This window comes from Artemia franciscana, chromosome 3, assembly GCF_032884065.1.
Source record: "Artemia franciscana chromosome 3, ASM3288406v1, whole genome shotgun sequence".
Classification (NCBI taxonomy): Eukaryota; Metazoa; Arthropoda; class Branchiopoda; order Anostraca; family Artemiidae; genus Artemia; species Artemia franciscana.
This window is the reverse complement of record NC_088865.1, coordinates 5,698,701-5,717,590: the sequence shown is the minus strand read 5'-3', so window position 1 is coordinate 5,717,590 and position 18,890 is coordinate 5,698,701. Positions and strand designations below refer to the sequence as shown.

The 18,890-nt window shown below is 35.1% G+C and overlaps 2 long non-coding RNA genes across 3 annotated transcripts in view; one reads left to right on the top strand and one right to left on the bottom strand.

Annotated features, from left to right (window-relative positions):
- The window catches only part of LOC136024802 (uncharacterized), an 84,698-nt gene that overhangs the window by 1,508 nt on the left and 64,300 nt on the right, over nucleotides 1-18,890 (top strand). Inside the window, exons 1-2 of one of the 2 annotated variants that reach the window (XR_010616920.1) lie at nucleotides 146-243; nucleotides 4,787-4,903. This is a non-coding gene — a long non-coding RNA (uncharacterized LOC136024802). Of the gene's footprint in view, nucleotides 1-145; nucleotides 244-4,786; nucleotides 4,904-18,890 lie in introns of those variants that run through there. The other variant, XR_010616921.1, reaches the window with a different exon arrangement.
- Nucleotides 1-18,890, bottom strand: part of LOC136024804 (uncharacterized) — a 62,276-nt gene that overhangs the window by 21,297 nt on the left and 22,089 nt on the right. Inside the window, exon 2 of the long non-coding RNA XR_010616925.1 lies at nucleotides 11,328-11,467. This is a non-coding gene — a long non-coding RNA (uncharacterized LOC136024804). The remainder of the gene's footprint in view (nucleotides 1-11,327; nucleotides 11,468-18,890) is intronic.

Below are 18,890 nucleotides of genomic sequence, written 5' to 3'. Positions count from 1 at the left end.
AGTAACAGCAACTGGAAGGCAACTAAGGTTCAAAACTATTCATATGGTAACGAATTTTAGGACGGAGTTTTTTTTTTGTCGATTTTGTTAATTGTAGCGTTGTCTTTAATCAGTGTAAAGGAACTTATTTTGTTTCAGACGGATACCGGAGGAAGGGCAGTGTGTCGAGATTGAGTGTCTCTAGCAATTCAATTTAAAGGGTTGTTCTGGGAGGTGTACCAACTCAATTTGAGGTTTTTATGTGTAAGTAAGTATAACTTGCTTTAAAAGGAGGCATAAGTTTAAATATTCCGCTGTGTCTATGACAAGTTATTAGTGTCCTGTGGTGGCGCAGTGGATTTGACCTTAGCTTGGTAATACGGGACCCAGAGATCCAATCACGCTGCAGGAATGTACTGCAGGGCCGACACAGGGACCATAGTAGTCAAGAAGCGTCGTTAATTCTTAAATTAAATAAAGAACAAGTTTTTGTAACGGTAAGTAAGGATCGACATTAAAACTTAAAACGAACAGAAATTACTCCGTATATGAAAGGGGCTTTTCCTCCTCAATGCCTCGCTCTTTACGCTAAAGTTTGACCCTTTCTCTTAACTCTACTTTTCAAAACAGTAAGAAACCTTAGCGTAAAGAGCGGGGCGTTAAGGAAGAGAAGTCCCTTTCATATACGGAGTAATTTCTGTTCGTTTTAAGTTTTATTGTCGCACCTTACTTACCGTTACAAACACTTGTTTTTGTTTTGTTTTTTTATTTAATTTCTGGACGTCTTTGAATTAATGCATGTTTTGATCTTGGCTCTCCGCACATAAATAATTAAAACGAAATTTGCATATTAATTAATTGCAATTAATCGCAAGATTTTGAGAAAAAAGAAGCAAAGGAGGAGGCCTAGTTGCTCTCCAAGTTTATGACTACTTGAAAAAGCAACTAGAACTCTTAATTTTTTACAAACGTTTTCATTGGTAAAAAATATACGTAACTTACGAATTAACTTACGTAACGAACTTCTATATTCGTATGTTTTTATTGCTTACTAGCTGTTGGGGTGGCGCTTCGCGCCACCACAACACCTAGTTGGTGGGGGCGCTTCGCGCCCCCCCCAAGCCCCCCCGCGCGCGTAAGTCGTTACGCGCCATAATAGTTACGCGCCATTGTAGTTGTGTCCCTATGTCCCACCTGTGAATATAGATATATATATATATATATGGTTTTAACTACGTAAAACTTGCGAATATACAACATTCTTTGCTGTCCCATTGTCTTTGCATATAAATAGATTGTCAGGTTTACCGACTCTTGAACATGCAACATATAATGGTCCATGGGAAAACAATCTGTATTCAGATCTATACCTCATGATTCTAATGATTGCCCTTGAGCTTTGTTGATGGTGATTGCTAATCGACCATTCCCTGTCCCGGTGTCCCGGTCGTCATTTACATCCCCCTGTTTCCCCCGGTGTCCCCGTTGTAGTTGTGTCCCTGTGTCCCGGTCGTCATTTATATTCCCTGTGTCCCGGGTCCCGGTCATCATTTGTATCCCGGTGTCCCGGTCTGTATATACATTCGTTTTTTAGTTTTGTTTTTCTCCTTTATTTTTTTCCTTTTTTTTTCTTTTTTAGCTTATTTAGATTTTTAGATTTTTTAGTTTTTTTTATTAGTTTTTAGTTTTTATTTCTTTTTAGTTTTTTTGTCCCGGTCGTCATTTATATCCCCCTGTTTCCCCCGGTGTCCCCGTTGTAGTTGTGTCCCTGTGTCCCGGTCGTTATTTATATTCCCTGTGTCCCGGTCGTCATTTGTATCCCGGTGTACCGGTCTGTATATACATTCGTTTTTTAGTTTTGTTTTTCTCCTTTATTTTTTTCCTTTTTTTTTCTTTTTTAGTTTATTTAGATTTTTAGATTTTTTAGTTTTTTTATTAGTTTTTAGTTTTTTTTTCTTTTTAGTTTTTTTGTAGTTTTTACCTTCTTTTTAGTTTTGTTAATTTTTTTTTTTACTTGTGTCCTGGTCGTCATTTATACTCCCTGTGTCCCGGTGCTTTGTTGATTGCTAATCGAACATTCCTTTTGTCCTGGTCGCTTTCTCTTTGAGTGTCGTCATTTATTTTTTTCTTTTTTAGTTCTTTTAGTTTTTACCTTTTTTAGTTTTTTTTTAGTTTTTAGTTTTTTTAGTTTTTTACCTTTTTTTAGTTTTTTTAGTTTTTTTAGTTTTTTAGCTTTTTTATTTTTTTTATTAGTTTTTAGTTTTTTTGTAGTTTTTGCCTTTTTTTTAGTTTTTTTAGTTTTTTAGCTTTTTTATTAGTTTTTAGTTTTTTTTGTAGTTTTTGCCTTTTTTTAGTTTTTTTAGTTTTTTAGCTTTTTTATTTTTTTTATTAGTTTTTAGTTTTTTTTGTAGTTTTTGCCTTTTTTTAGTTTTTTCAGTTTTGACGTCACCTGATCCAGTTTTTTCAGGTGACGTCACCTGATCCACGATCCACAGATCCACAGACAACTTATTTTTATATATATAGATAGTTTTTTTTTTTTTACTTATGTCCTGGTCGTCATTTATACTCCCTGTGTCCCGGTGCTTTGTTGATTGCTAATCGAACATTCCTTTTGTCCTGGTCGCTTTCTCTTTGAGTGTCGTCATTTATTAGTTTTTTCCTTTTTTTTTAGTTTTTTATTGGTTTTTACCTTTATTTTACCTTATTTTTCAGTTTTTTCCTTTTTTTTAGTTTTTTTTTATTTTTTATTTTTTTTAGTTTTTTACCTTTTTTTAGTTTTTTTAGTTTTTTTAGTTTTTTAGCTTTTTTACTTTTTTTATTAGTTTTTAGTTTTTTTTTGTAGTTTTTGCCTTTTTTTAGTTTTTTCAGTTTTTTTTTTAGTTTTTTATTGGTTTTTACCTTTATAGTTTTTTTTAGTTTTTTAGCTTTTTTATTTTTTTTATTAGTTTTTAGTTTTTTTTGTAGTTTTTGCCTTTTTTTAGTTTTTTCAGTTTTGACGTCACCTAATCCAGTTTTTTCAGGTGACGTCACCTGACACATCCATCCATCCATCCACAGACAGACAGACAACTTATTTTTATATATATAGATATGAGGTGGTTCAACCCTCGTCGATACCTCGCTCTTTACACTAAAGCTTAGATTGTGTCCCAATTCCTTAAGAATGACCTCTGAATCACAAAGGCCGTAGAATAAATAGTTGAAATTACTAAAAATACTTTAGCGGAAAGAGTGAGGTATAACGAGGAGGTAAACCCCTCATATGCGTAATAATTTTTGTTCGTTTTAAGTTTTAATGCTGATCTTTACTTTCAGTAGAAAAAACTTTTCATATTTATTTTTTCATTGTTTTTTCAAATAAAGCTAGAAAATCCTGCGCCCCCTTCATTGAAATTTTCTTTTACTATGAGAAGTCTCTCCATGGAAATATCCTCCCACGTAACCCTCCCCCCTAAACCAAAAAATCCCCCTGAAAACGTCTGTACACTTCCCAGTAACCATTACTATATGTAATTTCAGTAATTTCCTGTAAGATTCTAGGACCACTCAGTCGATACGATCACCCCTGGGGAAAAAAACAAAAAAAAAACAAAAAAAAAATAAAAAAACATTTAAACACGCATCCGTAATTTCTCTTCTAGCAAAAAAATGCGAAATTCCACATTTTTGTAGATAGGAGCTTGAAACTTCTATAATAAGGTTTTATGATACGCTGAATCTGATGCTGTGATTTTCGTTAAGATTGTATGACTTTTAAGGGGTGTTTCCCCCTATTTTCTAAAATGAGGCAATTTTTTTCAGGCTCGTAACTTTTGATGGGTATAACTGATCTTGATGAAACTTGTATATTTAAAATCAGCATTAAAATGCGATTCTTTTTTTCTTTTTTAGTTTTTTTAGTTTTTTACCTTTTTTTTATTTTTTTTTTAGTTTTTTTAGTTTTTTAGCCTTTTTGTTTTTTTTTTATTAGTTTTTAGTTTTGTTTTCTTTTTAGTTTTTTTTGTAGTTTTTACCTTTTTTTAGTTTTTTTCTTCTTTTGTATTAATGCTTGGAACCTCTCGAACCTAGAACCTGGAACATAACGCGTTACCAACTCAGCTACATCGGCTTGAATACATTCGTTTTTGAATTGGTATATCATGAAATAATTCAGACGTCATATGCGGACAAACATCACGTCACTCGACAGACAGACAGACAACTTATTTATATATACATAGATATATATATATATATATATTGTTCAAGTATATATTGAACAATTTACGTACTTTGAGCAAATATTTCGCAAATTTTGCTTCAGTGCCAAATAATAAGAACTAAGAAAAGTTTTGTATTTAGGTACAAGTGCAAGTGCTTCAAAATGACACTTTTTAAACTCAAAATTCAATCAGCGTCCACCTTTTTCTGCCGTAATTCTAATATTTGAATTGAATTTATACTGAACATTTTACTTTCAATGAAACTATAGTAAAAAAAAGAGGCCACAAAAAAAGAAAATAAAATAGGGAAAATTCTAGGGAATATTTTTCCCTGCCAAGAAGAAAAGCTTTTAATGCTCCATGGCGCAATATTACTATCTAAAACCCAAGATTGTTATGAAAATTAATAAATAATGTGTGCTAAAATTATAAGGTCATATTTGGTGTAAACCTTTTTGGCAAGTTTCAAATAGTTCCACCACTTTGAGGATCCCTTCCCACTATTTATGAAATTTCGGCTATTTCTGTGTTTCGCCGTTGATCAGTAGTTAGCACTGGAAGTTTCCACATTTGCTAAAATTTAATCTGAACCCTCCTTTTAGAAGTCCTGGATCTGCCCTCAGTCAAGTCATAAGCCATACCTGTGAGATGGGACAACAGCGAACGACTTCGCCGGCTCACCCTCTCTCTTTCTACATTTGCAATCATAAGAAATACAGGTTTGTACCATTTTTTTAAATTAATCGAGTAACCGGGACACATAGAATGAAATGAATCGCTTAAACAAAGAAAATGGGAGGAGCTTTTATACGCGCCGAGACTCTAGGTGACAGACATATTTTAGGATAATCGTACTATCCAGATATCTCTACTGTGCTATGGGGTGTGGTTCACTTTCTAGCTGATTGCTGCTGTAGTTGCAACCATGATTTAAACATATATTCCTAGTTAATGAAGTTGGATACTCTGTTTTAACAAAAGTCTTCTGTGGAAACAAAATATGAAAATTAAGCAATTGATTACCTTTCGCTTCTTTTTTTTATGGCACTTGGTATTAACCAAGCGACATATAGCAATCGCAAATTCTGTCGGTCTGTCTGTCGGTCCCGGTTTTGCTACTTTAGGCACTTCCAGGTAAGCTAGGACGATGAAATTTGGCAGGCGTATCAGGAACCAGACCAGATTAATTTAGAAATAGTCATTTTCCCGATTTGACAATCTGGGGGGGGGAAGTGGGGGCCCGTTAATTCGGAAAAAAAATTGAAGTATTTTTAACTTGCGAAAGGTTTATCAGATCTTAATGAAAGTTGATGTTTGGAAGGATATCGTGTCTCAGAGCTGTTATTTTATATCCCGACCGGATCTGGTGAAATTGGGGGGGGGGGAGTTGGGAGGGGGGAACCTAAAATCTTGGAAAACAGTTAGAGTGGAGGGATCGGGATGAAACTTGGTGGGAAAAATAAGCACAAGTCCTAGATACATGATTGACATAACCGGAACAGATCCGCTCTCTTTGGGGTAGTTGGGGGGGGGGGTCAATTCTGAAAAATTAGAAAAAATGAGGTGTTTTTAACATACGAACGGGTGATCGGATCTCAATGAAATTTGATATTTAGAAGGATATCGTGTATCAAACCTCTTATTTTAAATCCTGACCAGATCTGGTGACATTGGAGGAGCTGGGGTGGGGGAACCTAAAATAATGGAAAACACTTAGATTGGCGGGATCAGGATGGAACTTGGTGGGAAAAATAAGCAGAAGTCTTAGATACGTGATTTACATAATTGGAACGGATCCGCTCTATTGGGGGGAGGGAGTTAATTCGGAAAAATTAGAAAAAATGACGTATTTTTAACTTACGAAGGAGTGATTGGATCTTCATGAAACTTCACATTTAGAAGGACCTCGTAACTCAGATCTCTTATTTTAAATCTCAACCGGATCCAGTGTAATTGGGGGGGGGGCTCTTGGGGGGACTGGAAATCTAAGAAAATACTTAAAGCGGTGAGATCAGGATGAAACTGGATGGGAAGAATAAAATCTGTTTAAGATACGTGACTGACATAACCGGACCGGATCAGCTCTCTTTGGTGGAGTCGGGGGTAATTTTGAAAACTGAGGTATTTGTAACTTACGAAAGGGTGACCAGATCTTAATGAAATTTGATATTTAGAAGGATCTTTTGCCATTAAGCTCTAATTTTTATTCCGACCAGATCCTATGACATTGGAGGGAGTTGGAGGGGGAAACCAGAATTCTTGGAAAACGTGAAAATTGGGGTATTTTTATCTTACGAATAGGTGATCGGATCTTAATGAAATTTGATGTTTAGAAGGAATTCATGTCTCAGAGTTCTTATTTCAAATCCCGACCAGATCTTTTGACATTGGGGGAGTTGGAGGGGAAAATCTTGGAAAACACTTGGAGTGGAGGAATCGGGATGAAGCTTGGTGGATAGAATAAGCAAATGTCCTTGATACTTGATTGACGGAACCGTAATGGATTCGCTCTCTTTGGGAGAGTTGGGGGGAGGGGTTCAGTGGTTTGACGAGTTTTGTGCTTCTGGACGTGCTAGGACGATGAAAATTGGTAGGCGTGTCAGGGAGCTGCACAAATTGACTTGATAAAGTAAAACTGACCGTACAGTTTTACTTGATAAAGTAAAACACCACCGTAAAACTGATTACTCAAGAAACAGCAATAGATAGCCTCGGATTGACTTCTTCTTCGATGATGACTAACGCACGCCCCCGGACAGGATTCTTGAAAACGACCGAGTGTTTTCGTATTGGATACTGGAATGTTAGAACAGTTAATCAAGAAACACAGCCAGGAAAACTCAACAGTGTTATGAGGACCCTTGATAAGTTCCGTATTGACTTATGGACTCTCTGAGACCAGACTTACCGGTTTTGGTACTTTGAATAGTGAAACATACCATATTTTGTATTCTGGACTTGAAACTAGAAAAGAGGCAGGTGTTGGAATGGCATTAAGTAGTCGGGCCAAAAAATGCCTAGTGGACTGGGAACCTATTAACGAGCGAATCCTTCGGGCTCGCTTTGCCACTTCTCAGGCCAAATTGACAGTTATTGTTGTGTATGCCCCAACCAATGATACCGTTGATCAGACAAAGGATGATTTTTATCGCGTGTTGTCAAATGTTGTTGCTAAAGCGCATCGGCATGATATTGTGACTTTGTGTGGGGACTTTAACGCTAAAGTTTGAAGTGATGCCTCCTATGCCCCAGGTATCCTTGGTAGGCATGGACTGGGGGAAATCAATGATAATGGCGTACGTTTAATTGACTTTTGTGCGACTCATGAACTTATCGTCGGCGCATCATGGTTCCCTCATAAACAAATACATAAATATACTTGGAACTCGCCTGATGGTGTAACAAGAAATGAAATAGACCATATTTTAATTGCCAAGCACAGGTGACGTTGTTTAGAGGATGTTAGGACCTTTCGAGGTGCCGACTGCTATTCCGACCATCAACTTGCTGTTGCTAAGTTTAAGCTGAAACTGAAAACTGTCATAAAGCCCCAGCGGTCAGTAAAAAGGTTTAATGTAAGAAAGCTGCAGGACCCTTATGTATTACAAAAGTATACATCTACTTTGTCAAATAAATTTTCCATGCTAAGGGACGAGTTGTCAATTGATAATCAATGGGAAAAGATCGTCGAGTCCCTGAAAGAAGTGGCACAAGAAGTTGTGGGATATAACAGGAAGAAGAAAGAGCAGTGGATATCTGAAAGTACCTGGGATATCATTGATCAAAGGGCAGAAGCCAAAATTCTCGTAGATAGACATGAGCATAATAGGACATGCGCTAGAGAATATCATGATGATTTAAAAGCGCAGTATAAGCGTCTCAATAAACAAGTCAAAACACGGACAAGGAATGATAAGAGGGTGTTCCTCGAAACTATGGCTGATCAGGCTGAAGTAGCCGCCAGGCGAGGAGATAGTCGTACTGTGTACACTATAACGAAGGAGCTTGCGGGTATTTCGAAGGCTTCTTCAACTCAAGTTGAAAACAAAGAAGGCATCTTATTAACCCAGACGGATGACATAAACCGACGTTGGATGGAACACTTCACCGAGGTATTAAATCAGGTGCCTCCCACGACTTTTTTAAATATCCCTGAAGAAACACTGTTTGATCTTGGAATAAATTCCGGACCTCTCTTGCTGAGTGAAGTAAAAGATGCTCTAATGACTTTGAAAAACGGAAAGGCAGCCGGTAACGATGGCATACCCCCAGAACTGTTGAAATGTGGTAGAAACGCCCTAGCAGTGCCCATGTTTGAACTTTTGTCACGTATTTGGGAAGATGAAAAAGTCCCGAGTGAATGGTCAAAGGCAGTAATTATAAAACTCTTCAAAAAAGGACAAAAGACTAAATGTGACAATTGGAGAGGTATCGCTTTACAATTAGTAGGCAGCAAGGTTTTGTGCCAAATTATTCTCAATAGAATTCAAAGTAAAGTGGAGAAAGTTCTGAGAGATGAACAACATGGATTCCGCCAAAACAGATCGTGTTGTGACCTAATATTTAGCCTGAGAATCCTGCTCGAAGAATCTAACGAATGGCAGGTTCAATTACTTGTAGTATTTATTGACTTTCTCAAGGCCTTCGACTCGATACACCGCGAGACCATGTGGAAAATCTTAATACATTACGGGATCCCGATTAAAATTGTAAATATAATTAAAGCGCTTTACCTCGATATTAAGTATGCAGTACAAACCGAGGGTGGTCTAACGGACTGGTTTATCGTTCAGTCGGGTGTAAGGCAGGGCTGCATTCTATCGCCACTGTTATTTGCCATAGTCATAGATTTTGTGCTTCGTGGATGTAGCTTCAGTGAGGGTCTACAATTAAACCCACTAAGAACCCTCCATGATGGTGTTCTTGCAGACGATATTGCACTCTTCGCTCACGAATCAGAAGATATACAACACAATATAAATGAACTTGAGCGTGTGGCAAATGCTGTTGGACTCTCCATAAACGCTAACAAGACTAAATCAATGTCAAATGCAGTCATTCCTGACTTAACTGAGGGACTTTTGGTCAACAATGAAGAAATTGAAGTAGTGAGAGAGTTCAAATATCTAGGCAGCATTCTTACGCAAGATGCCAATCCTGAAAGAGAAATTTTGTGTCGAATAGCATTGGCTGGCTCTGCCTTCAATTGTCTCAGAAATGTTTGGAGAAATAGTAAATATTCCCAGAAGCTAAAACTTGTGAAACTTGGAGTATCACTGCGCAACTAGGAAAACGACTATGGGCATTCGATAATAACTGCCTAAGATATATTTTGAATTTACATTGGACTGAGAGAATAAGAAGTGATGAGATTTATACCATAACAAATCATACCCCCATCCTTGATACCATTAGAAAGCGACGATGGATGTATTGGGGGCACATGGTGCGAATGGGTGATGGAAGGCTACCTCATGACATATGGTGTTGGATACCCCCCCGGCCTCCGCAAGTCAGGGAGACCCAAAATGACAGTTGGCAGGATGTTGGAGAAGGAGGCGAAGCTGGCGAGGTCTTCGATGGAGGAGCTTTGGTCGAAGGCTCAGGACAGGTCGTCGTGGCGAACCACTGTTGCTGCCTTATGCGCCCTCAGGCGTGGGAGGACCTAAGTCTAAGTAAGTCTAAGTCATACCATATAATCTCTTGGCTCTTAGCTCTTCTTGCCTCGTCACAAGTGCCATATGAGCTCTTAGCTCTTGTTTAACATTAAAATGATTTTTCGGGGGGATCCGAGACTTAGTTATTATAACTATATTATGTCAGATGGAAATGGCTACAAATATTTCGGTCATTTGAGTCATGGTACTTGTAGTTCCACAGGATATACCAAGCGTCAGCATCATCGATGCCAAGATGTGGTTTAAAGCTTTGAAGGCCTATCCATTTTAAATGAGCAGTAGTGCTGTCTCTCTGGTTACTTAGGGCAAGAAACAGCAAAAGGGGAACGGATACTTCCTTCAAAATTTGACCTTTGAATGATACAATTCAAGTTGTTTTTTATGCTTTAAAATCTAGTGTAAGCATTAGAAACAGTTTTTAACTGTTTGGTCGTATTATTCAAGGTATTTCTAGTTCCAAGGTATCTATCGAGTGTCAGGAATATTAGTGCCCTGAGGCGTTTCATTTTAAATGAAGAAGCCAGATTTGACGTCTTCATGGGTCATTAGGTCACAGAACTACATAAGTCGAAACGATTTGTTCTTGAGCTTTTGTCTCCTGAAAGATGAAATTTCTAGTTTTGTAAAGAAGTCAGTATTACGGTGTTATATACCTATAATATACAAAATGCTAGCTTTCACTTTTTTAGGTGGATGAATAGTTTGAATGCCTAAATGATGAACTGTTAGGGCATTGAATGAAAATATTCAAAATATTTAGCTAAGAAAAATCTCGACTCAAAATAAGAAAAATGCCTTCTTGCCCTTAGTCTTCAATCTTAGGAGCGATCGCAACAAATTGTACTGTACTAATACTAAAATGTATTTGCACTTGTTAAATTCTGTGACCTTTTTGCTTAAATAGGCAAAAAGACACAATCCTTTTTGTTTTTCCAAAATATTGGAAATTTAGTTCTTGAAGAAATTTAGCGCTTCTTACAACTGTTTAAAAAATTATTTTTCTTTCCATAAGCTTGCCAAAGATATTTTTCTCCATAGCTTTTTTCAAGGACTTTTTTTTCACTAAAGAAGAGCGTTTTTGCAAAGGACTTAGTAGAGCTTACACAAAGCTTACCAAGGACTTCATGGATCTTGATCACCGAAGTACATTTTTAATGCAACATGCGTAGGTATTATATTAAAAAGTTTCAACTGAAAAATAAAGAGCAAGGTATTGAGGAGGGGGCAACCCCTTCATATTCGGACCAATTTTTGTTTGTTTTGAGTTTTAATGTTGCTCCATACTTTCAGTTGAAAAAATTGTTTTTTTATATCTCTTTATATCGTTTTTTAAATGATACTGGTAAATCTGGTTTAAACTCCATGAAAGATTCCCTCCCCTCTCGTGAAACTCGCCTATGGATATTTTTTCTCACTTGAAGTACCCCGCCCCAGTAAAATTCTCTCCGAACAATTCTATGCTCACCTAAAATTCCATTTCCATGCTCTCTGGCTACTTCACCTCCAATCTTTTTGGTCACTTAAAATGGGCACTAGAACTTTTAATTTCCATTCGAATGCAACATCTTCCAATCTTCTAGGACCATTATTTTGATACGGTCACCCCTGGAAAAAAAATTAACAATCATCTGTTATTTTTCTTGTGGCAAGAGATACGAAATTCTACATATTTGTATATAGGAGCTTGAAATTTCTACAATTGGGTTCTCTGATACACTGAATCTGATGGTGGGATTTTTTTTAAGCTTTTAATGTGTTTCCCCCCTTTTTTCAAAATCAAGCAAATCTTCTCAGACTCGTATATTTTGATGGGTAAGACTAAATTTAATGAAGCTTATATATTTGAAATCAGCATAATTGGCCAATTCTTTTGATACATTTTTTGATATCTGTTTCTTGGAGTTTTGGTTATTATTGAGCTGAGTCACTCCTTACTTACACTTTGTTACTACGAACCTTTTTATACTTGGATTTAAATGAGTGTTTTAGTTGGACTGCGCTAATGCTGAAATGTGTTTGCAATGATTGAATTTTGAGCAAAATTTAGTTGCTATATTAAATTGCTTATAAGTAATTGCTATATTTAATTGCTATATAAGTAATAGCATTGCAACGGGCGAGCAGATAATCAACCATTAATAAAACTGGTGGCAAAAATGGTAATTAATCGACCAGATTAAAGAAACAGGCCTGTGTTACCAAATAGGACACATTTGCATTGTTTGAGCATTATCTGGAGTGGTTACGCATTTAATTTTTCTAATTAAAGTAAATTTTAAATCGATTTTTTAACAATACGTCCTTGTGCCAACATCATTAGTCGTAAAAAACTTTTGCATTAAATTTGTCTTTTATATTGTATACACTTATATTTTGAGACATAAAAATAACGAAGGAAAAAATAAACCATAAAGAGCTGACCAAGGCACCATCAACTTCTTATTTGATCAGTAAAAAAGTTTTTCTATTTTGCAACGAAATTGTAAAATATAATAAATACAATAGCCAACAGTGTAATAAATTATAATTGAATGAAATTAATTGTAAAAAATTATGTAAGAAATGGCTTAGCAAAAAAGCATTTTATGGTTATATACTAAGCTTTTGTAGTTTTTAAGTGTATTTGGTTTTGGAGTCATTTTTTTCTAATATTAAATATCTGTTATCGCTCTAAGATATTATTATATTCCTTATCAAAATAAAAACAATTTGTTCTTTACAAAATTTTTAAACTTCAAAATGACAAACTCTGTTTTCGTAAAATAATCATAATCATAGTTATAATTTAGCAATGCTCATTATAAATTATTTCCTCTTGCAAAATATGCTGCTTGCAAACTTGCTTTGGTATTTCTTACTGTTTAGGGTCTTGGGGTATAACAAAACACACTAGGGGACGTCCACATATTATGTTATCAGTTTGGGTAATTGTTTCAGGGTTGGACAGAGGAATGATGCTGGTAACTTCAAATAACTTCAAATGCTGGTAACTTCAATAAAGTACTTCACTTCTCTGAGTAAACTGTAGATAAAATACTGCTGCTACTAATACTAAGAACTCACTGCAGCGCCAAATCGCCAAAGCTCAATGCTGCACGCGCTCCTTCTCCATCCCAACCTGTTTGAGGTTTCACTCTTTACCCCCTCCAAAGAAGTTCCGAGTGTCTTTAAATCCTTCCTTATAACCTCTTTTCTTCCCTTTGGGGACACTTGCTTTCGACATTGCCCCAGATTGATGATCATAGAGAAAAATCCCTTTCAGTCCGTCATTATTCATTCGTATAATGTGTCCTAGCCATATCAACCTTTTTCATTATAGCCCTAGAAACAAGGGTAAAACCACATTTTTCTATATCTTGTTGTTGGGCATACGGTCAGTCAAACCGTTACAGTGGTAGATCAAGTAGTGGGCTGGGAAGAACCCTCCCCCCAAGGTTTCTTTTGGTACCCTTATTTCGTGTTTTTTTTTGTGTTTTCACTATTTTCTTAAAATAACTTGTCAATTTGGTAAGCTATTGACGCCATTGTCACATTCCCCCCCTCAAGATTTTGCTATAGAACTGCCTTTGGACCGTCATGAGTAGATGAATGACTCACATGAATAAACTTGATTGGCTATCTGTAGTTACATTATACTATGACATTTTATAATACACGATAAAATATAATTATACTATGTTTTACAGACAATTATGTTTATTTTCGTTGACTCTTCTTTTGATTTAGTCTCATTAAGTAAGTTTTTGGTACGTACTATTTACATTTAGCAAATTTATAGACGCTTGTGAGTTTTTTTATGACCTTTGTTTGTTACTGTGAATGTTCGAAATCTGGTTAATGTCGATATTTACCGGTAAATGTCCGAAATTCGTTTTTCTCTGTTTGAATTTGATTAGCTTTGCGAATCCTCTTTTCTGTCTTACGCAAGCTTTATTAAAGTTAGGTTAGGTTAAATTAGGTTATACATTTCAAAAACGGGTTAAAAACTCGACTTAACCTAACCTGTCACCATAAAACCTTGCATAAAACTGAAAAGTTGACTGGGACGCTGACTAAATCCAAGGAGAAAAAAGCTATTTCGGACATTAGGCAATGAATGTCGACATTCACCTATTTCGGACATTCACGGTACCATATCCATTCAAACTCATGCAGACTTGTCAAGATTGTAAATAATGAGCTGTAGATCGTTTTTATTTTTCAATAAATAATTTTGCTTTTAAACTATTCTAAATGTTTTTTTTTTAATCTTTTCATTTTGTATGTATAACGATAAATGTATTTTTTTTTCCAAATCAAATCGAGACGATATTACATCTAATTGAAAAAAAAACTAAAAAGGTCTGGTTTATCTTTTCTTTCTATCTTATTGTTGACTAATAACTTTTTTTTTACTGAAATATAAAATATACTAAACTTGTTCTGAAATACAAAATGAATGAAATCCAAGAGTGATTCCTTTCTTTCTATTCTGGTTGCCGAGGACGGTTTAGTAGATGTCTTTGCTGATATGTCTGTTTCTTTTCTTCGTTTTTTGGTTTTATTTTATTTATTTTTTTACTGGTAGAAATTTACCCTCATTTAGTTACTTAATTATTTTTTCTTTTCTTCGTTTTTCAATCAACTTCCATTCTTTTGAGGTTCTGCGAGCTTTCTCAGTTTCCATACATGTGATTTTTCCGTATAAGATAATTCAGTATTTTTCAAAAGTGAAACAATTCTATACTCGATTAAATTAGTAAAAGAAAAAAGGTTCCTTTTTTCTTTGTTGAATTTTTCTTTTTCTTTGTTAATTTGTCCTTTCTTCTCTTTTCTTTACTGTTAATCTATATATTCATTCTTGAACCTGTGTTGGAAGATAGCATGTATTAAATCTTGTACAGATTTCCTTCTTTTAGAATTTTGGAAGGTTTTCTCGATTTCCACACACTTGATTTTTCAGGGATAGATACTTCCCATAGAGCAAAAGAGGAAAGCACTGAAGCAATAAATTGAATTAAAAGGAAAATTCTAGGAATAGAAAATGACACTAGGAACAAGAAACCAAAAAGGCTAAAATCTAAAAAAAAATTTCACTTTGTCAGCAATCTCTTGCCTCGTATGCCACACATTAAACTATGCAAAGGAAAAAATTCGAAAGTGGTAATATAATAATTGCCTTACAAAAAACTAGGGTTTTCAGATCATTCAATGAAATTTTTTGAAAAGTCATTAAGGAAGAAACATTGCAAATTTAATTAGTTAAATGAGAGGGAGGAGAATAGTCAGCCTCCTTCTTTAGCTCAGTGTGCGCAAATCATGGGACTTATTAATTAACTTTGTCCAATTAAGGCCCATTCGCGGTGATATTTTAATAATACCAAAATTTAGACAGCGTTAAGTCAAGCCAAGAAGCATTGCTTGTAACGTATTTCAGCCAATTGGAAAAATCTAAGAAAAACCCCATTGACTAAAATTAGTGCTAGTAAATTTTCATTATTTATAAAATTCAATTAAGAATAGGCCTTTAGTTTTTACAGCAGAGGCTATTGGAAGATATTCCTATATTTAAAAAAAGAAAAAGAAAACCAGTAGCCTATTTTTTTTTTGTGAGGACCGGTAATAAATGTATTCAGCCTCGATCCCTAACCTAAGAATCAGAATCACCTTACCTACACTCCAAAACAATCAAAACATCTTCGTGAAAAACTGGATTTACTATCCGAAAACTTCACAGATGTAACGAAATATACTAAATATACAGCGAGAAACGCACTTGGCTTCAGACTTCAGGTACCCGTTGTGTAACGATACACAATTGTTTTAGGATCTAAAGACTGGTGATGGAATGAGAGTTACCGAAGATGGCAATCCCAAACAAAACAAACGAATATATAAACACATATAGACACACACACAACACCCATATCACACACACACACTGATACGCTTAATGTGATGGTGTGATTTTCATTAGGAATGAAATTGGCGGCGAAACCCCCCATTTTTTTTTTAAATCAGGCTATGTGGCTATAAATTTTCTCCGGCTATTCGGAATCAGCACGAAAAGTCAATTTTTTTTTATTTGCCTATTGTTATAAAAATTGTATTTTTTTAGATTTTCAATTACTTTAGGCAGAGTTGTTCCATACTCACAGTTTGTAACTGTTTGATAGAAACCTAGCAACAAATGTTATTGAATAAAAAAGGACCTTTAAGTTGTCACAGGAAGGTTCATTTTTTTCCAGTTTGTTTAATGTTTTTCTTGACATAATGTTGACATATCGTTGATTTATTGTACTGAATTAATTCATAGACAAAATTAAAAGTTTCAGAAAAAATTGCCTGCGTGAAAATCGAAATAACCTCATAGCAGTCTCAAAGTAAGGATTCACTCTCGGATTTTCTGTATTTTTATCTCCAAACGGAGAAGAATGAAGGTATAGTTAATAGAAAAAAAGAAAGAGGAGGAGGGCTAGTTTTTCTTGGCTAATTGGAGGTAATATTGTCTCAATTTGGATTACGATGAAGTAGTTAAAAGATAGAGAAACATAGGGTTTATTTCAAAGAAATCATTTGACTCCAAAGTGGTCGCTCTTCTTACTGGCTGAAAATTCCGTAAAGACGAATCATTCAGGCTTTATTTTCCTTTTAGTAGCTCAATATATTAGTTAGTTTTAATGCGTAAATGCAACAGCGCACTAAAACCCGGTAAGGTTATGTGACTCCCTTTATAATGTTGAGTTATAAAATATCAAGCCTACAAAACATGTCACAACCAGTAGTAGTATTAAAACACGATGACTGACACATAAGTATGGGAAAGTCATCCTCTTTTTTTTGGTTAAGGGTACTCAAACAGTTTTTGCTGCGACCAGGTTCTGTCTCCTTTGCCTTCTGTAAACTAAATTTATAAAATAAATTTTTGGAGGATCTTTAAGGAGTACAATAGTTAGTTTCTTCAAAATGTAGGCAACTTTATTTTCTAGTAGGGAACCAATCAGAAAACTACGAAATACAGCTTGCTTTTTTTTTAGTTCAGAATAAAATGGAACAGACGAGCAATTAGAATACTAGAGAAACTAATGTTTTTCGTTGTTTAGTACTTAAAACTCGTAATCCCAAATATTTCCTAGTTTTAAAATTTACGAGAACAGGATCCTAGTAACTACTGCTACTACTAACAACTCACTGCAAAACCAAGTAGCCTGAAACCAAAATAGCTGCGCTGGCTCCTCCTCAATCTTAATGATAGAAATCTTACAAAAAGAATAAATTGAAACAAAAAAGATAAAGTAATATCACTAAAACTGTAGCAATGCATTTTTTTTTCTTTGTCGTGCTAATTAGGAGTTTCATCATCACCTGGTATCAAGGATATTTGAGGGCTTTTTTTTGCTACCTGTCAGCTCTGTGAATAGATTCCATTGGGCTGATCATCTATGACTTAACTTCTCAAAATCTCCAATAGCATTGAAATTAGACTTGACCAGGCTCTTCCGGTTTTCTTATGTATTCCTAGACCTGTCTTCTAAACGTTGAAAAGCTTGGCTTGGCTAGAAGGATGAGTGTTGGACTTGACGGCTATAAACTTGGTCGAAAATAAGTTGACGTCTTTCAATCAGATTCTGGTAATAAACAGTAAGTGTGGAGTGACCCTGCTCAATAGTAACCGAAATTCTAGAAAACGGATATCAATAGATGTATCAAAGAATTGGCTAATTATGCTGATTCCAAATATAAGATTCATTAAATTGAGTCTTATCCATCAATAGTTACGATCATAAGAAAATTTGCCTGATTTTCAAAAAAAAGGGGGAAGCAATCCCTAAAGTTAAAGAAAAGCCACCCATCGAATTCAGCGTATCGAGAACCCTAATGTAGAAAATTGAAGCTCCTATTCACCAATATGTGGAATTTGACACCAAAAATGACACCAAAAGATGCATCAAAAGAATCTGATTTTATACTGATTTCAAATCTATAAGTTTGATCAAGTTTAGTCTTACCCGTCAAAAGTTAAGAGCCTGAAAGTATTTGCCTTATTTTCGAAAAAAGGGAAATATCCCTTACAAGCTGTAGAATCTTAATGAAAATTAAATAAAAAAAAATAATTTTTTTAGCTGAAAGTAAGGAGCGACATTAAAACTTAAAACGAACAGAAATTACTCCGTATATGAAATGGGTTGTCCCCTCCGCAATCCCTCGCTCTTTACGCTAAAGTTTTTAATTGTTTTAAAAAGTAGAATTGTGGCAAAGAGTCAAACTTTAGCGTAAAGAGCGAGGGATTGTGGAGGGGACAACTCATTTCATATACGGAGTAATTTCTGTTCGTTTTAAGTGTTAATGTCGCTCCTTACTCTCAGCTAAAAAAATTAGTTTTTTTTTATTTAATTTCTGAACGTTTTTGAATTAATGCATGTTTGGTTTTGGCTCTCCGCACATAAATTATTAAAATGAAATTTGTATATTAATTCTTTTTTTGGCTAAATGGCTTTCTCTTAGTTTTGATCAGACGATTTTGAGAAATAAGGGTTGGAGAAGGAGGCCTAGTTGCCCTCCAATTTTTCGGTTACTTAAAAAGGCAACTAGAACTTTTAATATTTAAAGAACGTTTTTATTAGTAAAAAATATACGTAACTTAACAATTAACTTACGTAACAAACTTTTATAACCTTATATTTTTAATATGTATACGAGGGGGTTTGTACCCTCGTTAATACCTCGCTCTTTACACTAAATCGTAAGTTTTGTCCCAATTCTTTAAGAATGACCCCTGAATCAGAAAGGCCGTAGAATAAATAGTTGAAATTACTAAAAATACTTTAGCATAAAGAGCAAGGTATTTATCTCCTCCTAAATACCTCGCTCTTTATGCTAAAGTATTTTTAGAACCCCTCATATGCGTAATAATCTCTGTTCGTTTTAAGTTTCAATGCTACTTCTTCCTTTCATTTGAAAAAAGTTTTCATGTTTATTTTTCATTGTTTTCTTATAGTAATGCTTGAGAATCCTGCGCCCTTTTCATTGAATTTTTCTTCCCTCATGA